General features: G+C 45.0%; 1 protein-coding gene across 3 annotated transcripts in view; it reads left to right on the plus strand.

Annotated features, from left to right (window-relative positions):
• Positions 1–19135, plus strand: part of NOCT (nocturnin) — a 32259-nt gene that overhangs the window by 4194 nt on the left and 8930 nt on the right. Inside the window, exon 1 of one of the 3 annotated variants that reach the window (XM_054553542.2) lies at positions 12580–12631. The exons of the other annotated variants lie outside the window; for them this stretch is intronic. The gene's annotated coding sequence lies outside the window, so the exon portion shown is untranslated. Of the gene's footprint in view, positions 1–12579; positions 12632–19135 lie in introns of those variants that run through there. 3 annotated transcript variants of the gene reach the window in all.

Consider the following 19135-nt stretch of genomic DNA (forward strand, 5'->3'; position numbering starts at 1 on the left):
GTGAGAGAGACATTGAAGGGGCCGAAAGCTCCTCTCCACTCCTGAGCCTTATGGTGGGGAGTAGTGAGTCCCAACAGCTGTCCACATTTGCTAATCAGTTCCTGCATAACTTATGCCCCTTGGCAATTGGTAGTTATTGGGAAGATAAGTACAGTCCCTTTGGAGTTATCAGATTCCAGGTTGTTAGAATTAAGAGGCGACCTTGGGGATGATCTCAGTGTTTGGCTTTCTTTTCTCAAGGATAGCAGCCCCCATAAGAAGTAGCAGTTGCCACAGTTACTGTACTGGATGAAACACAGTTGGAAGTCATCCGTGGATTTATAAATGCTATCCTCCACATCCCTCCTCCTCAGAGAATGAGGAGTTGGCTGAACTACTGTTCTCTACCATTAGAACATTTGCTTTTTTTCATGGTACAGTTTTAAAGGCAAATGCCACCAGCTCATTTGAGAAGGCAGCTTTATTTAATATGTCCTTTAACTATCTGAGTAAACTGCTTATGAGAGAGAAGAAACGGGAAAGCTTGTAATTATCAAGCTGCTATGGAATAAATTGCTTTCCTTGTGGGAAGACTAATGTATGATTTTTCTGTTAGCATTCAATGGCAACAGTTTAAACATGGTGAACTGGGGTTCTTTGGGATTAATAACCATGGCTCCAGATTCACATTCCACACACTTTTAACATTTGTAAATCATTTAACCTTGCTTGCTGTCTCAACACTAGACTTTACCTAGAACAAATGAATAAGATGATAGCAATTTATCCACAAGCTTTATTGAACAGTACATGTAAAAGGCGAGATAACTAATTGCAGTGGGAGTTGAGAAGAAAGAGAAATCAGTGTGGCTGAATTTGTCAAGAAATGCTTTGCTTCGAATAGGTGAAAAAGGAGGGTGCTTTGGAAGGAGACAGGTTGTGGGTGGTGGGGGCAGGCAGAGAAGACCACACACACAATGCCTGGAAGAAGGTGGCGCATGCAGGAGCTGTGGCAGCTTCTTAGGAAAAGAGGTAGAGGCGGAATCATTTGGGACACTTGTTAAAATGCAGATTTCTGGCCTTTACCCATCTGCTTGATCAGTTTCCTGTGGAGAAGGCTGGTGGAGTGCGTATTGAACAAGTGCCCCAGGGGATTCTTCCGAAAAGATTAGGGAGTATTTATGAGCTCTGCCCCTCCTTTCCCCAAAGGTACTTATCCCTGGAAAGCTTGAGAAGCTCTGGAGAGGATTCTGGAAGATCCTTAAGACCTTTGGCCTGGCCGGGCACAGTGGTTCATGCCTGTAATCCCAGCACTTTGGGAGGCCGAGGCGCGGATCACTTGAACTCAGGCATTCAAGACCAGACTGGGCAACATGGTGAAACCCTGTCTCTACTTACATTAAAAAAATACCCAAGTGTGGTGGTGCACACCTGTACATCCCAGCTGCTTGGGAAACTGAGGCAGGAGAATCACTTGAACCCGGGAGGCAGAGGTATCAGTGAGCCCAGATTGTGCCATTGCACTCCAGCCTGGGCAACAGAGTAAGAGCAATACTCTGTCTCAAAAAAAAAAAAAAAAAAAAAGGATCTTTGAGCTTGGGGCCTAAGGCAATTCAAGAGACCCCTGAGAAAGAACATTGACCCCCAACAAAAGCAGCTTTAAAAAATTGTATATTTTGTTGAGACGGGTTTTGCCATGTTGCCCAGGCTGGTCTCAAAATCCTGGGCTCAAGCAATCCTCCCACCTCAGCCATCCAGAAGTGCTGGGATTACAGGCATGAGCCATCACGCCCCGCCAAAAGCAGCTTTTAAGAAAGGGAAGAAATTCCAGGGCCGGGCACAGTGGCTCACGCCTGTAATCCCAGCACTTTGGGAGGCCAAGGCGGGTGGATCACCTGAGGTCGGGAGTTCAAGACCAGCCTGACTAACATGGAGAAACCCCATCTCTGCTAAAAATACAAAATGAGCCGGGTGTGATGGCACGCGCCTGTAATCCCAGCTACTCTCAAAGAAAAAAAAAAAAGGGAATAAATTTGCATATCAATGAAAGTTCAGTGAGAGGAAACTTGAGACTGACATTGTAATGGGAGTGTATCCATGTAGTTGCACAACTTATAGAGTGAGTAAAATAAGGAGGTTTCTATGATGTTTACTAAAAGAAAAGTGAGGCAGTTGTGTTCTGGCTTCTTGGAGTTAGGAAGGGAGATACAGCATCTGTATTTGCTGTCAGGAGGCACTGGTGACTAATTAGAGTGTTTTTTGTTTGTTTGTTTTTTTTCAGACAGAGTTTTGCTCTTGTTGCCCAGGCTGGAGTGCAATGGCGCAATCTTGGCTCACTGCAACCTGTGCCTCCCGGGTTCAAGCAATTCTCCTGCCTCAGCCTCCCAAGTAGCTGGGACTACAGGCATGCACCACCATGTCCAGCTAATTTTTTTGTATTTAGTAGAGACAGGATTTCACCATGTTGATCAGGCTCATCTCGAACTCCTGACCTCAGGTGATCCACCCGCCTTGGCCTCCCAAAGTGTTGGGATTACGGGCGTGAGCCACCACGCCCGGCCACTAATTAGAGTTTATAGGGCTTTGATAGCCACTTAAGTGGTGGTTATACTTCAGTAAATAGAAATTTGAAGGACAGTGTGCATGGGCGTTTAGCCTCATAGTAAACCTGTTTGGACTTCCATGGAAAGCAGCTAAGATACTTTTTATTTATTGTTATTCTTAGAATGGGAGAAAATCAGCCTTCCCACGGAGGGAGTGAGACGTCAAGTGAAAACCTTAGCTGTCCTCTGTCTCTATGTGGCCTCAAAGCAACACTTGAATCATATATTAATACTTAGCAAGGATTCAGTGTCAGGGATGTGAGCAACAGTGCCCAGGGGAAAGAAGGCTAAACAAAATTGGTACCATCCAATTTGAATGTCCCTATAACAATTTTTTTCTCCTTCCAGTATATAAAAAAAATGCATGGGTCCCATTCAGATCTTCTGGATTTTAATATCTCCACGTGGGGCCTGAGCATCTGCTGATTCTGACATAGGCCCCGGGTAGACAACAGCCACATACTGACAACACAGGCAGGCACCTGTGAGGAGGCTCGTTTTACTAAATGCTTAGAAGCCTATTCTAAGTCTCAATGATGTGATTCTCCTGTCCAAAAGTTAGAGACCACTGTTGGATTGTGGAGAGTTGTGCAGAAAGGAAAATATTTATTTTATTTATTGTAGAGACAGGGTCTCACTGTGTTGCCCTGGCTGCTCTTTTTTGTTTGTTTGTTTTGTTTTTTTGTTTTTTGTTTTTTGTTTTTTTTTTGAGACAGAGTCTCGCTCTGTCGCCCAGGCTGGAGTGCAGTGGCGCGATCTCGGCTCACTGCAAGCTCCGCCTCCCGGGTTCACGCCATTCTCCTGCCTCAGCCTCCCGAGTAGCTGGGACTACAGGCGCCCGCCACCGCGCCCGGCTAATTTTTTGTATTTTTAGTAGAGACGGGGTTTCACCGTGTTAGGCAGGATGGTCTCGATCTCCTGACTCGTGATCCGCCTGTCTCGGCCTCCCAAAGTGCTGGGATTACAGGCGTGAGCCACCGCGCCCGGCCAACCCCTGGCTGCTCTTGAGCTCTTGGCAAGTCCATGAAAGTAAGTGCTTAGAAGTTATGACGCTGCTTGGGTACAGTGGCTCACGCCTGTAATCCCAGCACTTTGGGAGGCCAAGGAGGGGGAGGGATCACTTGAGGTTAGGAGTTCGAGACCAGCCTGGGCAGCATGGCAAAAACCCCATCTTTACTAAAAATGTAAAAATTAGCCGGGTGTTGGTGGTGTGTGCCTGTAATCCCAGCTACTCGTGAGGCTGAGGCAGGAGAATTGCTCGAACCAGGGAGGTGGAGGTTGCAGCTAGCTGAGATCGTACCACTGTACTACAGCCTGGGCAACACAGCAAGACTCCATCTCAAAAAAAAAAAAAAGTTATGATGCATCCAAAGTGACAATAAGAATTGTTCTGGAAGGATATCTGGGAAATTCCTTGGTCTTGATGCATCCTCTCCAGCTGTCTTCCTTTCCCTTTTCTGTCTTTCCTCCAACTCTGAGGTTCCAGTACTTAAACAGCTCTGTTTGCCGGTCTGCAAATATGCTTGTGACTGCAAATATCTTGTCTAGTATAGGGTGCAAAGTAAGTTACACTGCAGATTCTAATAATACCTGGGATATGATACTTTTCTATTTCCTCTTATGTGTTTTGCTTTTATGGATGCTAACTATCATTGAAGGTCTGCTGAAGGAAAATGTTTATCTTTCAAATCTTGTAGGTCAAATAGACTCACTGAGACTTATTTCTAGAATTAGTTTAATATTTTATTTTTTTGAGATGGAGTCGTCTTGCTCTGTTGCCCAAGCTGGAGTACAATGGTGCGATGTCAGCTCACTGCAACTTCCGTCTCCCGGGTTCAAGCGATTCTCCTGCCTCAGCTTCCCGAGTAGCTGGGGATTACAGGCCCCTGCCACCACGCCCTGCTAGTTTTTTGTATTGGGGTTTTGCCATGTTGGTCAGGCTGGTCTCGAACTCCTGACCTCAGGTGATACACCCGCCTCGGCCTCTCAAAGTGCTGGGATTACAGGTACCATGCCCGGCCTTGCCTCTGAACTTTTAAAGACCATTGTGAGTATTAATTATCTGTAAAGGCTTACAAGATTTCCTTATCTTTGGCATTCAAAAGGTCCATCAGGATGAATGTCTCAGCATCTGATGCGCCCATCCAATCTAAAGACATGCCTTAGCACATTAAAAGTTTGTATCATTTCTCGGGTTATTTTGTCTACTGTATTGTCTCTTGTTCTCATGTTCTTGAACTCCTGTTAGATTGCTGGCCATATGGATCTATCCTCCGTGTCTATTCATCCTTTTTTTTTTTTTTTTTTTTTTTTTTAATTATTTTAGAGACAGAGTCTCCACTTTGTCACCCAGGCTGGAGTGCACTGGTGGGATCATAGCTCACTGTAACTTCCAACTCCTGGGCTCAAGTGATCCTCCTACCTCAGCCTCTGAAGTAGCTGGGACTATAGGTGTGCTCCACCATGCCTACCTACTTTTATTTTTTTGTAGAGACAGGGGTCTCAGCTCAGACTGGTCTCAAATTCCTGGGCTCAAGCAGTCCATTTGCCTCTGCCTCCCGAAGTACTGGATTACAAGCATGAGGCACCTAGCCAGGCCTCCATTCATATTTTAGTGTTTTTATCTCTTCTCTGTTGCATGAGATTTTCTGAAAATTTTTGTTCTGCAGTCATTTTAAATTCCTAGACATTTCTAGTTGTTTAATTGCTCCTTTTTTCATAGAAGCTTGTTTTGTGTCTATAATGTCTCTCGTACTTTAAATATATCGAGATGTGTGTGCCTGTTTCTCCTTTAGGCCTCTTTCCTGGAGAGGAAGGGAGTTTTGCATGTTGTTTTATTTGTTTGTGTGTTTTTTGAGACGGGGTCTTGCTCTGTCACTCAGGCTGGAGTGCTGTGGCGTGATCTCAGCTCACTGCAGCCTCCACCAACCTGGTTCAAGCACTCCTCCCACCTCAGCCTCCCAGGTAGCTGGGACCACAGGCGTGCGCCATCATGCTTGGCCCAATAATACAACAGTTACTGTATTTTTAGTAGAGACAGGTTTTCCCCATGTTGGCCAGGCTGGTCTCAAACTGCGATCCGCCCACCCTGGCATCCCAGAATACTGGGATTACAGGTGTGAGCCACCGCGCCCAGCCAGTTTGCATGTTCTGAGTGGGAAGGTAATCTGGAGAGTGGGCAGCCAGCCTTCCTTGTTGAATGCATGAGGGGGAGCAGGCTGGTAACTACCTCCTTTGCCAAAGAAAGGAGGGTTTCCTTCTGTGTTCTTCAGTCCAACCCCTTCCCCGCTTTTTAAAACCATCCTTGAGTTTCAGAGTTAGCTCCTGATCTGGGTCTGCTTCTCTTTCAGGTCCATTCACCCTTGCAAGCCATTCTAAAGCTATCACCCATTTTCTTTGGGCTATTCTTTGGTTCTATGGAGCAACAAAAAGCCACCCTTCCCGGCTTTGTCTGTGAGAGAGGGGACGCGTGTAACTAGTGCCACCATTCACTTTCATTCTTGAATGAATTGCCCTAACAGTTACCCCCTCAGCTTCTCGTGCCCTTTCTATTTGTTGATTCAGCTTGGAGTTTCTTCAAGGTGCTCTTGGGAAAACCACGTTTACCTTTGGTAACTTGTACTGCCCTTTGCTTCACTCTGGTTTCTCTGTTAATTCAAACTTGTTTCTGTCTTCTTGGAATTCCTCCAAATTTTTGCTCCATTGATGTCATGCATCCCTTCTTGTTTTCCAATGTTATTGATGCATTGTTTAAAAAATTTCAAATAGGCCAGGCGTGGTGGCTCATGCCTGTAATCCCAGCACTTTGGGAGGCCAAGGCGGGCAGATTGCCTGAGGTTGGGAGTTCTAGACCAGCCTGGCCAGCATAGTGAAACCCTGTCTCCACTAAAAATACAAAAATTAGCCGCGCGTGGTGGCGGGTGCCTGTAATCCCAGCAGCGACTCAGGAAGCTGAGGGAGGAGAATTGCTTGAACCTGGGAGGCAGAGGTTTCAGTGAGCCGAGATGGCGCCGTTGCACTCCAGCCTAGGCAACAGAGCAAGACTCTGTCTCAAAAAAAAAAAAAATTTAAATATAGGTACTTTGTTTCTTCAAGATCTTAGGAAGGACAGAAAGTAAATGTATTTTCTACTTTGCTATCTTGGCCTAGAACCAACCTGCCCAATGATATGCAGTATATTCTTTTTTTAATATATGCCTTAATTATTCAAGCAATGCTCTGGGAATTTGTATATGAAAATTGTTTCCCCTCCTTTTTAAGTGACTAAACATCTTTTATTGGTTTTATGATATATATACAAATGGACTAGTGGTGAGCATAGCTGCCTTCCAAATGGACTATACAATTTTATTTTTTATTTATTTTTTTAGATAGAGTCTTGCTCTGTCACCCAGGCTGGAGTGCAGTGGCGCAATCTCTGCTGACTGCAACCCCTGCCTCCCTGGTTCAAGTGATTCTCCTGCCTTAGCCTCCCAAGTAGCTGGGATTATAGGCATGCACTACCACACACAGCTAATTTTGTATTTTTAGTAGAGACGGGGTTTCACCATGTTGGTCAGGCTGGTCTCGAACTCCTGACCTCATATAATCCACACGCCTCGGCCTCCCAAAGTGCTGGGATTACAGGCATGAGCCACCGCCCCTGGCTAATTCTTTTAGGGATGGGGGGTCTCTTTATATAGCCCAGGCTGAACTCAAACCCCTGGGTTTAAGGGATCTTCCTGCCTCAGCCTCCTGAGTAGCTGAGACTATAGGCATGTGTCACCATGTTTGGCTCATTATTTTAAAATTTTTCATACTTTTTTTTTTTTTTGAGACAGAGTTTCACTCTTGTCACCCAGGTTGGAGTGCAGTGGCACGATCTCGGCTCACTGCAAACTCCACCTGCTAGGTTCAAGTTATTCTCCGGCCTCAGCCTCCCAAGTATCTGGCATTACAGGTGCCCACCACCACACCCGACTAATTTTTGTATTTTTAGTAGAGACGGGGTTTTTGCCATGTTGGCCAGGCTGGTCTTGAATTCCTGACCTCAGGTGATCTGCTCGCCTCAGCCTCCCAAAGTGTTGGAATTACAGGTGTGAGCCACCATGTCTGGCCTTTTTTTTTTTCTTTTTTTTTTTTTTGAGACAGGGTCTTCCTCTGTCACCCAGACTGGAGTGCGGTGGCGCAGAGACAGCTCACTGCAGGCTCAACCTCCCGGGCTCACGCAGTCCTTCTGCCTCAGCCTCCCAAGTAGCTGGGACCACAGGCGCATGCCACCATGCCTGGCTAAAGGCTCATTTTAATATAATCTAGAGCAGAGGTTGGCAAACTTTTTCCATAAAGAGCCAGCTAGTAAATATTTTAGGCTTTCTGGGCCATATATCTGTCGCAGCTAGTCAACTCTGCTGTTGTAGTGTGAAAGCAGCTATAGACAATATGTAAACTTTATTTATGGACTTTTTTTTTGAGACTGAGTCTGGCTCTGTCGCCCAGGCTGGAGTGCAGTGGCGCAATCTTGGCTCACTGCAAGCTCTGCCTCCCGAGTTCACGCCATTCTCCTGCCTCAGCCTCCCTAGTAGCTGGGACTACAGGCGCCCGCCACTAAGCCCGGCTAATTTTTGTATTTTTAGTAGAGACGGGGTTTCACCATGTTAGCCAGGATGGTCTTGATCTCCTGACCTCATGATCCGCCCACCTCGGCCTCCCAAAGTGCTGGGATTACAGGCTTGAGCCACCGCACCTGGCCTATTTATGGACATTAAAATTTGAATTTCATATCATTTTCACATGTCATGAAATATTACTGTTCTTAAGGTTCCCCCCCCCCAACCATTTAAAAATATAAAAGCCTTTCTTAGCTTGCAGGTAGCACAAAGACAGGATGCTGCCAGAGTTAGCTCATGGGTCACAGTCGGTAGATCCCTGATCTAGAGAGGACTCTGTACAGTCAGCAGAAGGCTCCTTATAGTTTCATATTTCCACTCACAACTGTAAAAATGCGTCATTTTTCCAAGTGTCCCAGAAACGTTAGTGGTAGGGGATCACCAGATTTTTAGGTTTTGCTTTCTCACGTTTTTGTTTCAGAGGATTGTGCTAGAAAAGCCCAGCTTGTGGAAATGATTTGTCAGCCCATAGACAATTGAGCACCAGTCGAACATGTTAAACTAAGCATTTATCATGGAGAGATTCCCTTCTCTTTAGAGAGCTTTTCCATATGAGTCTGTCCTGGCTGAAGGTATGGCTCAGTCTTGTCTGGATGACGCTTCAGCTTTCTTGTCTGGTCTGTGACTGCCACCTGGCAAAGAGAGGTTGTTTGGATTGTCACGCTCAGTCTAGGTGCTTGTATTTTTAGACACGTTAGGTTGAGAGTTCTGACCTTCACTTGATATCTCTGGTAATGCCAAGCGGGTCGTGACACTGCTTTGTACACTGTGTGCTGTGCCAGTGTGTATGTGCTGTGATGACAGTGACGTCGACAGATGGAGGAGGTGGAACTTGACCTCTGTTTCTTCCTGGCCTGAAGAATGGGCTGCTGTGTGCGCCCGGGGCTAGGCAGGACAGCTGCATCACAGTTGCCCTGAGGCAGTGTCGCAGTTGCCCTGAGGCAGTGTCGCAGTTGCCCTGCTGACGAGCAGCAGTCCAAGGTGCAGGTAACTTTCTCCAGGGCCAGCCCCCTTACTAGTTGTTCAATCTAGAGAAAGCTGTGCAGATACCCACTTCACCAGATGTGGGACAGAATAATGAAAATACATGGAAGCAGTCTGGCACATTATCTCGAATGTTAATAATAGCCTTCTCTTTTTGTTTTTTGTTTTGTTTTGTTTTGTTTTGTTTTGTTTTGAGATGGAGTCTTGCTCTTTCGCCCAGGCTGGAGTGCAGTGGCGTGATCTTGGCTCACTGCAGCCTCCTCCCAGGTTCAAGCAATTCTCCTGTCTCAGCCTCCCGAGTAGCTGAGATTACAGGCACCCACCGCCACGCCCAGCTAATTTTTGTATTTTTAATAGAGACGTGGTTTCACCATGTTGGTCAGGCTGGTCTCAAACTCCTGACCTCAAGTGATCCACCCACCTGGGCCTCCCAAAGTGCTGGGATTACAGGCGTGAGCCACCACGCCCAGCTGAATAATAGCCTTCTCTTTATGCCTAGGAAAAAAGTGAGTTTTACAGAATGAAACAGAATAGCTAACATTTAGCTAATCACTTAGGATGTGCCAAGTACCTCTAGTTTAACTAAATTAATCCTCACAGTAACCAAATAAAATAGGTTACACTTATCTATGTGAAGAAGATAATGAAGAAGCAGAGAGGTAAATAAGTTATTCAGGATCCTACTAGTAAAAAGTGGAGCCAGGATTTGAATTCAGGCAGCCTAACTTGAGTCCTTGCTTTAAGACTTTCTTGCCTCTGCGGAACCGCAGGCCAAACTTCCTGGAGAGAGCTGAGGCTTTAGCTATAAGGCTTATAAGCTGTAAGGCTCAGTACTTGAGGCAGGCCTGGCATATTCAGTCAGTGGCACTCAATAACAGACTTGGAGACTTGTCGGTCACTAACTAAAATATTTGACTCCTGCCAGAGAGTAATATCTTCTTAACTTGGTACTTAGTTTATTTTTATTTTTATTTTAAATTTAATATAAGATATGGGGTCTCACTACGTTGCCCAGGCGGGTCTCGAGTTCCTGGGCTCAAGCGATCCTTCTGCCTAAATTGGCACTTAGAATCCAGTCTCTAGGATCTGGAAATTCATGTCATATAAGCCCACATCATGCAAAATTTGAAGGTGGCTGCATTCATTTGCCAGGTGGACCTTCAGGGGACATGTCACATTGCATGAGTTTTGATTTTCTAGCTGATGGGTGAAAATCAAAAATTTAGTTTCACAAAAATTTAGAAAGATAGAGTTACTTTTTTTTTTTTTTTTGAGACAATCTTGCTCTGTCACCCAGGCTGGAGTGCAGTGGTGCAATCTCGGCTCACTGCAACCTCTGCCTCCCAGGTTCAAGCGATTCTCATGCCTCAGCCTCCTGAGTAGCTGGGATTACAGGGCTGCCACCACGCCCAGCTAATTTTTTTGTATTTTTAGTAGAGACAGGGTTGTTGGCAAGGCTGATCTACTGGCCTAGAGTTACGTTTAATGGTGGCTTAGGACCTCATTTACACTTTTGAACCTTAGTGTTCTTATCTATAATGTGGTGTAAATAATGGCCAATGGGTTCTTGAGCAGGTAACTGGTTACAGCAAGTAAAAATGCTTGGTATACCATAAAATGCTCCACCAATAAAAGGCCTCCATCAGTGTTTGACAGAATTTCTTGGTACTTTGCTGTCACTTGCCGTCTTTTATTAACATTGTTTAAAGCACTGGGCTGGATCCTGGGGGAAATGGTAAATAAGGGAAACAGTCCCTTCCCTTGGGAGGCTTAAAGTCTCATGAGTAAAGGACAGAGATTGTATTGCAAATATCCAAGGGTACCCTAAGTAGGAAAAATGGGCCAGGTATAAGAAAAGGAGAGCCATTGGTTGATCCATAGAGCTAAGCCTGGTTGCTATGAATCTTTACCGATTCCTTCAATATATATTAAATAAATATATTGTATATCCAACATCCAGGCTGCTTTATGTTGGTGGTTATCTTGTGTGAATTCTCGTTTGTATTGAAGATGGCCAGGTATTCTGGAACCTACTCTAAGAAGGCTAATGAAAATCAGCTGCTAAATCAGCTTAGTTTTTGTGAGGTGTTCAACACGCATGGCCAGTAGATGGCAGCATTGGATTGCTGTTTTCAGGGATGCCTTCCTGTACCATTGATGGCTTAGTTTTCGTGTGTTGTGTGTGCTTCAAGGTTGCCTCGGGCGGAGGTTGATCAGCTTCCATAGCTTCCCAGGTGCATACTCAAGATAATCCTGGCTTTTGCTTGGTTTTTAATCAGGGTTTTTGCCAGGCCACCGTTTCAAGACACTAAACGCAAACTGTGAGAGAAGTAATTAGACGCTGAATGGTTTGGGCAAAGCCTAGAACAGGCAATTGGTGGGCAGCTAGAGGAAGGAACCCTGTGTGGAGCTGTGGAGAGTGGTCGGCCCTGAGTGACCCCCCTTTTTTTTTTTTTGAGATGGAGTCTCACTCTGTCGCCCAGGCTGGAGTGCAGTGGCGCGATCTCAGCTTACGGCAAGCTCTGTCTCTGGGGTTCACGCCATTCTCCTGCCTTAGCCTCCGGAGTAGCTGGGACTACAGGCACCCACCACCATGCCTGGCTAATTTTTTGTATTTTTAATAGAGACGGGGTTTCACCATGTTGGCCAGGATGGTCCTCGATCTCCTGACCTCGTGATCCACCTGTCTTGGCCTCCCAAAGTGCTGGGATTACAGGTGTGAGCCACCATGCCCGGCCGGCCCTGAGTGATTCCTTAGTGCTATTAGGAGTGCTTGGAATGGTGGGCCCAGTCAGTTTGGGTCTCGACTGTTGGGGTTGTCATCCAGCATTCTAATTATTGATGTGAAGGTGTTTCACTGCAGCCCAACCGTTTTCCTTATGGTCAGCATTCTTAGGAACTTGAATTGTGATCTGCCTAGATTGCTTTAGAAGTGTGTAGTAATTGGTAGTATTAAGGGTGTATATATATTCAAATATATTTGTGATTAGCCCACTTGTGGGTTTTGTTTTGTTTTGGAGGGAGTCTCGCTCTTGTTGCCCAGGCTGGAGTGCAGTGGCGTGATCTCAGCTCACTGCAACCTCTGCCTTCCAGGTTCAAGCGATTCTCCTGCCTCAGCCTCCCAAGTAGCTGGGAGTACAGGCGCCCGCCACCACGCCCGGCTAATTTTTGTATTTTAGTAGAGATAGGGTTTCACTATGTTGTTCAGGCTCATCTCGAACTCCTGACTTCAGGTGATCCACCCACCTTGGCCTTCCAAAGTGCTGGGATTACAGGCATGAGCTACCACGACCAGCCTCCCACTTGTGTTTTTTAGGAAAGCAAACGTATTACCAAATGGGAGTTTACATACTGCTACTGTGTTTCAGAAATCTAAATAATCTGGATTCTCTGGCAGTTCTTCAAAGGCTGTTTATAAAGGTAAGAAGAGTTATATTCTTATACAATAAAATAGCAGTGAGGGCTTAATAATAGTGGTACAAGGAATTAAGACATCCAGTTCTAAATGTATGTAAAAATGTGCTTATAGAATTAGTCAGTGGCAGGGGATGGGGTGATGTTGCTAAATGGACACTAGGCAGAAGAGATAAAGCTATTTTGATGTGCCTGTTAACTATATGAATTCTGTAACTTGTGTGTTGCATTGAGAGTGATGGCTGGCCCATTGCTGTGACTCATGCCCAATCCCAACACCTAGGAAGGCTGAGGTGGAAAGATCACTGAAGGCCAGGAGTTTGAAGCCAGCCTGGGACACTTAGTGAGATCTCGTCTCTATTTTTTTAAAAAAATTTTTAATTAAAAAAAAAATGAGAATTACTGTGTTTGTGAAAAATGAATTGTGAGCAGAAGCCAAATATGTGTGGAATCAAATCTAAAATTTCCAAACACATAAAATTAGACCTGAAGCCAATTTGAGTGCCAAATAGAGTTCAGCAGAGGTTTTGTCAAGATTTGGTACCTTTCAGTATCTTAGTTGCCACATGGGTGAATTATTTGTGCTGTCTAGCCTTAGGAAATAAGCTTCAAATATTGAGCTATTGTGAATGTTTGAAAATCTTTTTAAAGTCCTGAACAGCAACTCCTATTAAGGCATAAAACTTAAGTAGATGGTTTGAAATCCTGGAGATCAACATGTATTTATGTATGAAAGGAATATTTTTTAATGGTTGATACTCGAAAATTAAAAAGTGAATGTGAATTAGCTGAGGGTGGTGGCGTGCACCTGTAGTCCCAGCTACTTGGGAGGCTGAGGCAGGGGAATTGCTTGACCCTGGGGGGCGGAGGCTGCAGTGAGCCAACGTCGCGCCACTGCACTCCAGCCTGGGGAACAAAGCGAGACTCCGTCTCCAAAAAAAAAAGTAAGTGTGGCCAAGCACGGTGGCTCACACCTGTAATCCCAGCACTTTGGGAGGCCAAGGTGGGTGGATCACTTGAGGTCAGGAGTTCAAGACCAGCCTAGCCAACATGGTAAAACCCTGTCTCTACTAAACATATAAAAATTAGACAGGTGTGGTGGTGTGCGACATAATCCCAGCTACTCAGGAGGCTGAGGCAGGAGAATTGCTTGAACCCGGAGGGGGCGGAGGTTACAGTGAGCTGAAATCACGCCTTTGCACTCCAGCCTGGGCAACAGAGTGAGACTCCATTTCAGAAAAAAAAGTTGAATGTTAGGCCGGGTATGGTGGCTGATGCCTGTAATCCCAGCACTTTGAGAGGCTGAGCTGAGAGGATTGCTTGAAGCCAGGAGTTCAAGACTAGCCTGGAAACAAAGTGAGACCCCTGTCTCTACCAAAAAAAAAATTCTTTTAATTAGCCGGGGTGGTGGCATATACCTGTAATCCCAGCTGCTTAGGCTGAGGCAGGAGGATTGCCTGAGCCCAGAAGTTAGAGGATGCAGTGAGCTATGATGGCACCACTGTGCTCCAGCTCCAGCCTGGGCAATGGAGTGAGACCCTGTCTCCAAAAAAAAAGGGGAATGTTAAGTTGTTTTTTAAAGTAGGTGAGAAACAATGAGACTTGTTAACTCAGTTATTCTCTCATTTTGTTTTTTTGTTTGTTTTTTTGAGAGCTGGAGTGCAGTGGTGCAATCATGGTTCACTGCAACTTCCTAAACCTCCCAGGCTTAGGTGATCCTCCTGCCCTAGCCACAGGCACATGCCACCATGCCCAGCTAATTTTTTCTTTTTTTAATTACATCTAGATATGGATCTCTCTGTGTTGCCCAGGCTACTCTCAAACTCCTGGATTTAAATGATCCGCCCACCTCAGCCTCCCAACATGCTAGGATTATATAGCACATTTGAAATTGGCATAATAAGCGTATCTGCTTCCTAGGATTGTGATGAGAACTGAAAATATAGTTAAAGTTCAGGAGGCTGGGAAGTCCAGTCAGAGGGCTGGCATCTGGTAAGGGCCTTGTTGCTGTGTCATGCCATGGCCAAAGGTGGAAGGTTAAGAGAGGGCTGAACTCGCCCTTTTATAAGGAACCCACCCCTGGAACAGCACTCTCTCTCCCCCCCCACCATATTGGTATTAATCTGTTGATGAGAGCCATGCCCTCATGACCCAAACACCTCCCATTGCCCAACTCCCAACACTGCTGCTTTGGGGATCAAGTTTCTAATACATGAACTTTGGGGGACATGCATTCAAACCATAATAAAGTGAGGAGAAGAGAAAGGTGCCCCTCAATCTTCAGTCTTCTTTAGTTTACAAATTTAAATAAATAGACTTACTACATTATAGTCCCTAAGTGGTTCTTAGTAAGCCTTGGCACTGTGCTATAAGTATAACAATAATATGTAAAGTCTATCTAGCATTTACTTTGTTATTAATTCCCTAGCCCTGGTTTGTTTGCTGTGTTGTTGTTGTTGTTGTGGTAGTGGTGACAGGGTCTTGCTATGTCACCCAGGCTGGAGTGCAGTGGCGTGTCTCACAGTTCACTGCAGCTTCAAACACCTGGGCTCAAGTGATCCTCCCTCCTCAGCCCCACAAGAAGCTGGGACTACAGGCACGCGCCACCACACCCAGCTAATTTTTGTGTTTTTATGTTCATTATGTTACCTAGGCTGATCTCAAACTCCTTGGCTCAAGTGATCTGCCCACCTCAGCCTCCCAGAGTGCTGGGATTACAGGCGTGAGCCACTGTGCCCGGCTCATGTTCTCCTACTTCTCTGGCCATGTCATTTCATGTTACTTTTGCAGATTTCCCAGATCTCAGTCTTCTGATCTCCTTTCTCTCTAACTCAATTCAGTCTTTTCTGTGCATTAACATCTCCCAATGTTTGTTTCCAGTTTGTAACTCTCTCCTGAATGTCAGTCATCTAATGTTGAACTATTTTCTGTAAACCCTGTCAGGTCTTCCTAACCACTGTAGTTGGCACCTCCATCCTTCTGGTCGCTCAGCTGGAAACTGTGGACATTTTTTTTTTAAGAGATAGATAGGGTCTTGCTGTGTCACCCAGGCTGGAGTGCAGTGGCATGATCACAGCTCACTGCAGCCTCAAACTCCTGGGCTCAAGCAACCCAGTTCAGCCTCCCGAATAGCTGGGACTACCAATGAACGCCACTACACCTGGTTAATTTGTTTTTGTTCTGTTTTGTTTTATTGTAGAGACAGGGCTCCCAGTGTTGCCCAGGCTGGTCTTGAACTCCTGACCCTAAGCGATCCTCCTGCCTTGGCCTCCCAAAGTGTTTTGATTACAGGCATGAGCCACCACACCCAGCCTCCAGGTTCCTTTTTGACTGCTCTTTGTCACAAATCACATCCAAGTTATCAAAACTTGTTGGATCCAACTTTAGATTTATTGAGAATCCAACCACTTTCACTGCTGCCCCCCAGTTCACCCCTGCTGTCTCTTGCCTAGATTATTGTACATTTCCTCAAATGAGTTTCCTCCTGTCTGCCCTTATGTCCCTGTAGTATAGTGTAGTTTAAATATATCAGCCAGTGATATTTTCAAAATGTCAATCAGATTCTCCTCTTGAGTAGAATATTCTCCAGCTGCTTCCCATCTCTGATAAAGGCCAAAGTCTTTAGATAGACCAGCAAGGCCCTACCCAATCTGCTCCCTCTCACTGCTTTTTCTCTGACCTCATCTCCTTTTATTCAGACTGTTCACACCACCATAATCCCGTCTGTTTATCAAGCTTGCCACGCATGTTCCTCAGGGATTTTGCACTTGCTGTTCCCTCTGCTTGGAATGTTTTATCAGGTCTCCAGTGAGGCTATTTCCTTACCACCTCCCAGTCTCTGCTCAAATTCCATCTTTTGGCGAGGCCTCCTTAAGCATTGCATATCCAATAACAGCTCCCTGCCCACAAGCATTCCCCATTCCACCTTTTCCCTTTATTTTTCTCCAAAGCACTTTTCCATATATGACAGACTACACACACACATATATATGTTTGTATATAGGGTCTTGTTTGTCTCTCCCCACTAGAAAGAACAGAAGCTCCATGAGGGCAGATACTCATCTGTTTTGCTCAGTGATATATCTCCAGGGTAGTGTCTGGTACGCAGTAGGCACTAAAACCTTTTTTTTTTTTTTTTTTCTAGAGAGATATTTATTTTTTTTTCTCTAGAGAGACAGTCTTGCTATGTTGCCCAGGCTGGCCTCAAACTCCTGGCCTCAAGTGAGCCTCCTGACTCAGCCTCCTGAGTAGCTGGAATTATAAGTGTGAGCCACTGTGCCTGGCTCCAACTCAAAGATTTGACAAAAAATGAATGAACAGCCATATGTGTCTGTGGTTTGAGTGGGGCAGAAGATGAGAGTGGCTACCCATGATGGACCAAGTGATATAGTCACAAATTAGAGCTTCATATCTAAATCCTATTTTTTCGAAGTCCTTTTCTGGTTACTCTTATTCATCCTGATTGTTTTAACCCTTATTACACCCTAGTGATTCTGCATAGTTAGCACCCAGTTTTTCTCTCATGAATTCATGAGTATTAATCTTTCCCCAAATACTTGCCAATTTTTTTAGGGAAAATATCAGCACATATTTTATTGGCATAACTCAATAAAACTACATTGGCATAACTCAGTGACTTAACAAAACTCAGAGAATAGAGAAATAAAAATGTAAAATTAACATCCAGCAGAGAGATTATCCCAAGGACTATGGGATTGGATTAAATTAAGAAGATTAGAGTGTTGCCAGTGATGTTCCCACTATTTAAGAGAGTAAAGTGCAAAGAAGGTGAGTAAATTGCAGGGAGCACAGAACAGCCTGGCACAGGGGAGTCCCTCAGTAAGCTGTCTAGAACAAGGGTGGATGAGTAGAAATGCCTTTCAGGACCATCTGTATCTCTTTGTCCTAACTTCATGCTCATTATGCAACAGACTAATGTTTCCCAGGTACTTTAGTATTAGAGGGCTTGTCCCATGTCATGTTGTGGTTAAATACTCTGGCAGTCAGTGTTGCACCAGTCCACCTTGGGGAGTATCTTTGGGTTTCCTGTAAGGTCTAAGGGGGCAGAGACAAGACTGTAGTAAACACTTCCTAATGATTCCCCTCTACCTAGTCTCTCATTCAAAATGCATCTTTCTCAGATGAGCTCATCTACAGTGAAACAAGTGCAAAAGGGCTATGCCAATAAAACTTGAAAGGCAAATTGCAGTGTATTATTCCATACATGAGTAGTGTTATCACACCTGACAAGAATTATTCATTGTTTTTCAAATATGAGTATAGAAATTCTGAATGAAACATGCTTTTTTAATAATTATTTTTTTTTATTTTTGTAGAGACAGGATCTCACTATGTTACCCAGGCTGGTCTCGAACTCCTGGACTCCAGGGAACCTCCTGCCTCAGCCTCCGAAAGTGCTAGGATTACAGGTGTGAGCCACCGCGCCTGGCCCAAGTTTTATTAATAGGAAGATATGTGTCTCTACTGCAAACAGTAGAGCTGTTATATGAGGAACATAGGAACATAGATTTGAAAAGTCTCCCCCGTTCTAACCCAGATGACTTTTCCACCTGATCTTGGAGAAATTAAGACCACGTAAGCCCTCATTTTAAAGAGAAGTAAGCAGATCTTGGCTGGTATGGTGATGTGCACCTGTAGTCTCAGCTACTCGGGAGGCTGAGGTGGGAAGATGGCTTGAGCCCAGGAGTTTGAGGCTGCAATGGGTTATGATCATACCACTGCACTCCAGCCTGGGTAACAGAGTGAGGCCCTTACAAAAAACAGGCCCTTTGCGGGGGGAAAAAAAAAAAAGGCTGGATGTGGTGGCTCACGCCTATAATTCCCAGCACTTTGGGAGGCCAAGGTGGGTGGATCACTTGAGGTCAGGAGTTTGTGACCAGCCTGGCCAACATGGTGAAACTGTCTGTACTAAAAATACAAAAATTAGCCGGGCGTGGTAGAACACACCTGTAGTCCCAACTACTCGGGAGGCTGAGGCAGGAGAATCGCTTGAGCCTGGGAGGTGGAGGTTGCAGTGAACCGAGATGGCGCCACTGCATTCCAGCCTGGCGACAGAGTGAGACCCATCTCAAATAAATAAATAAATAATTAAATTTTAAAAAGTTAGGTAAGCAGGTCTAGAGAGTTGTGGCACAGCTAAATAGTCATAGAACTGGGACTAGAATTGCTCTTTTGAGGCCTTAGAATTTGGTCTGCATCTCAAAAGCTTTGTCTTCTGAGGGTGAATTTGTTGAAAACCACCAAGAGGCTCTGAGGCCAAATAAGGTAGATGACCAGATTTGATAATCTGCTATTAGTCCAAAATGAGCTGCCTTTAAGAAGAATGTTTTCCTTGAGAATTGTAGCGAATAGCCTATCAAATGCATCTCAAAAACTAGATCCCCCTAAAAGACAGCAGGGAATGATAGACTATCCCATATATATCTCATATATACACAGCAGTCTCAGAATTGCAGTGCCAGTACCACCACTACTAATTATGATCACTTA

This window comes from Pongo abelii, chromosome 3 (assembly GCF_028885655.2).
Source record: "Pongo abelii isolate AG06213 chromosome 3, NHGRI_mPonAbe1-v2.0_pri, whole genome shotgun sequence".
Classification (NCBI taxonomy): Eukaryota; Metazoa; Chordata; class Mammalia; order Primates; family Hominidae; genus Pongo; species Pongo abelii.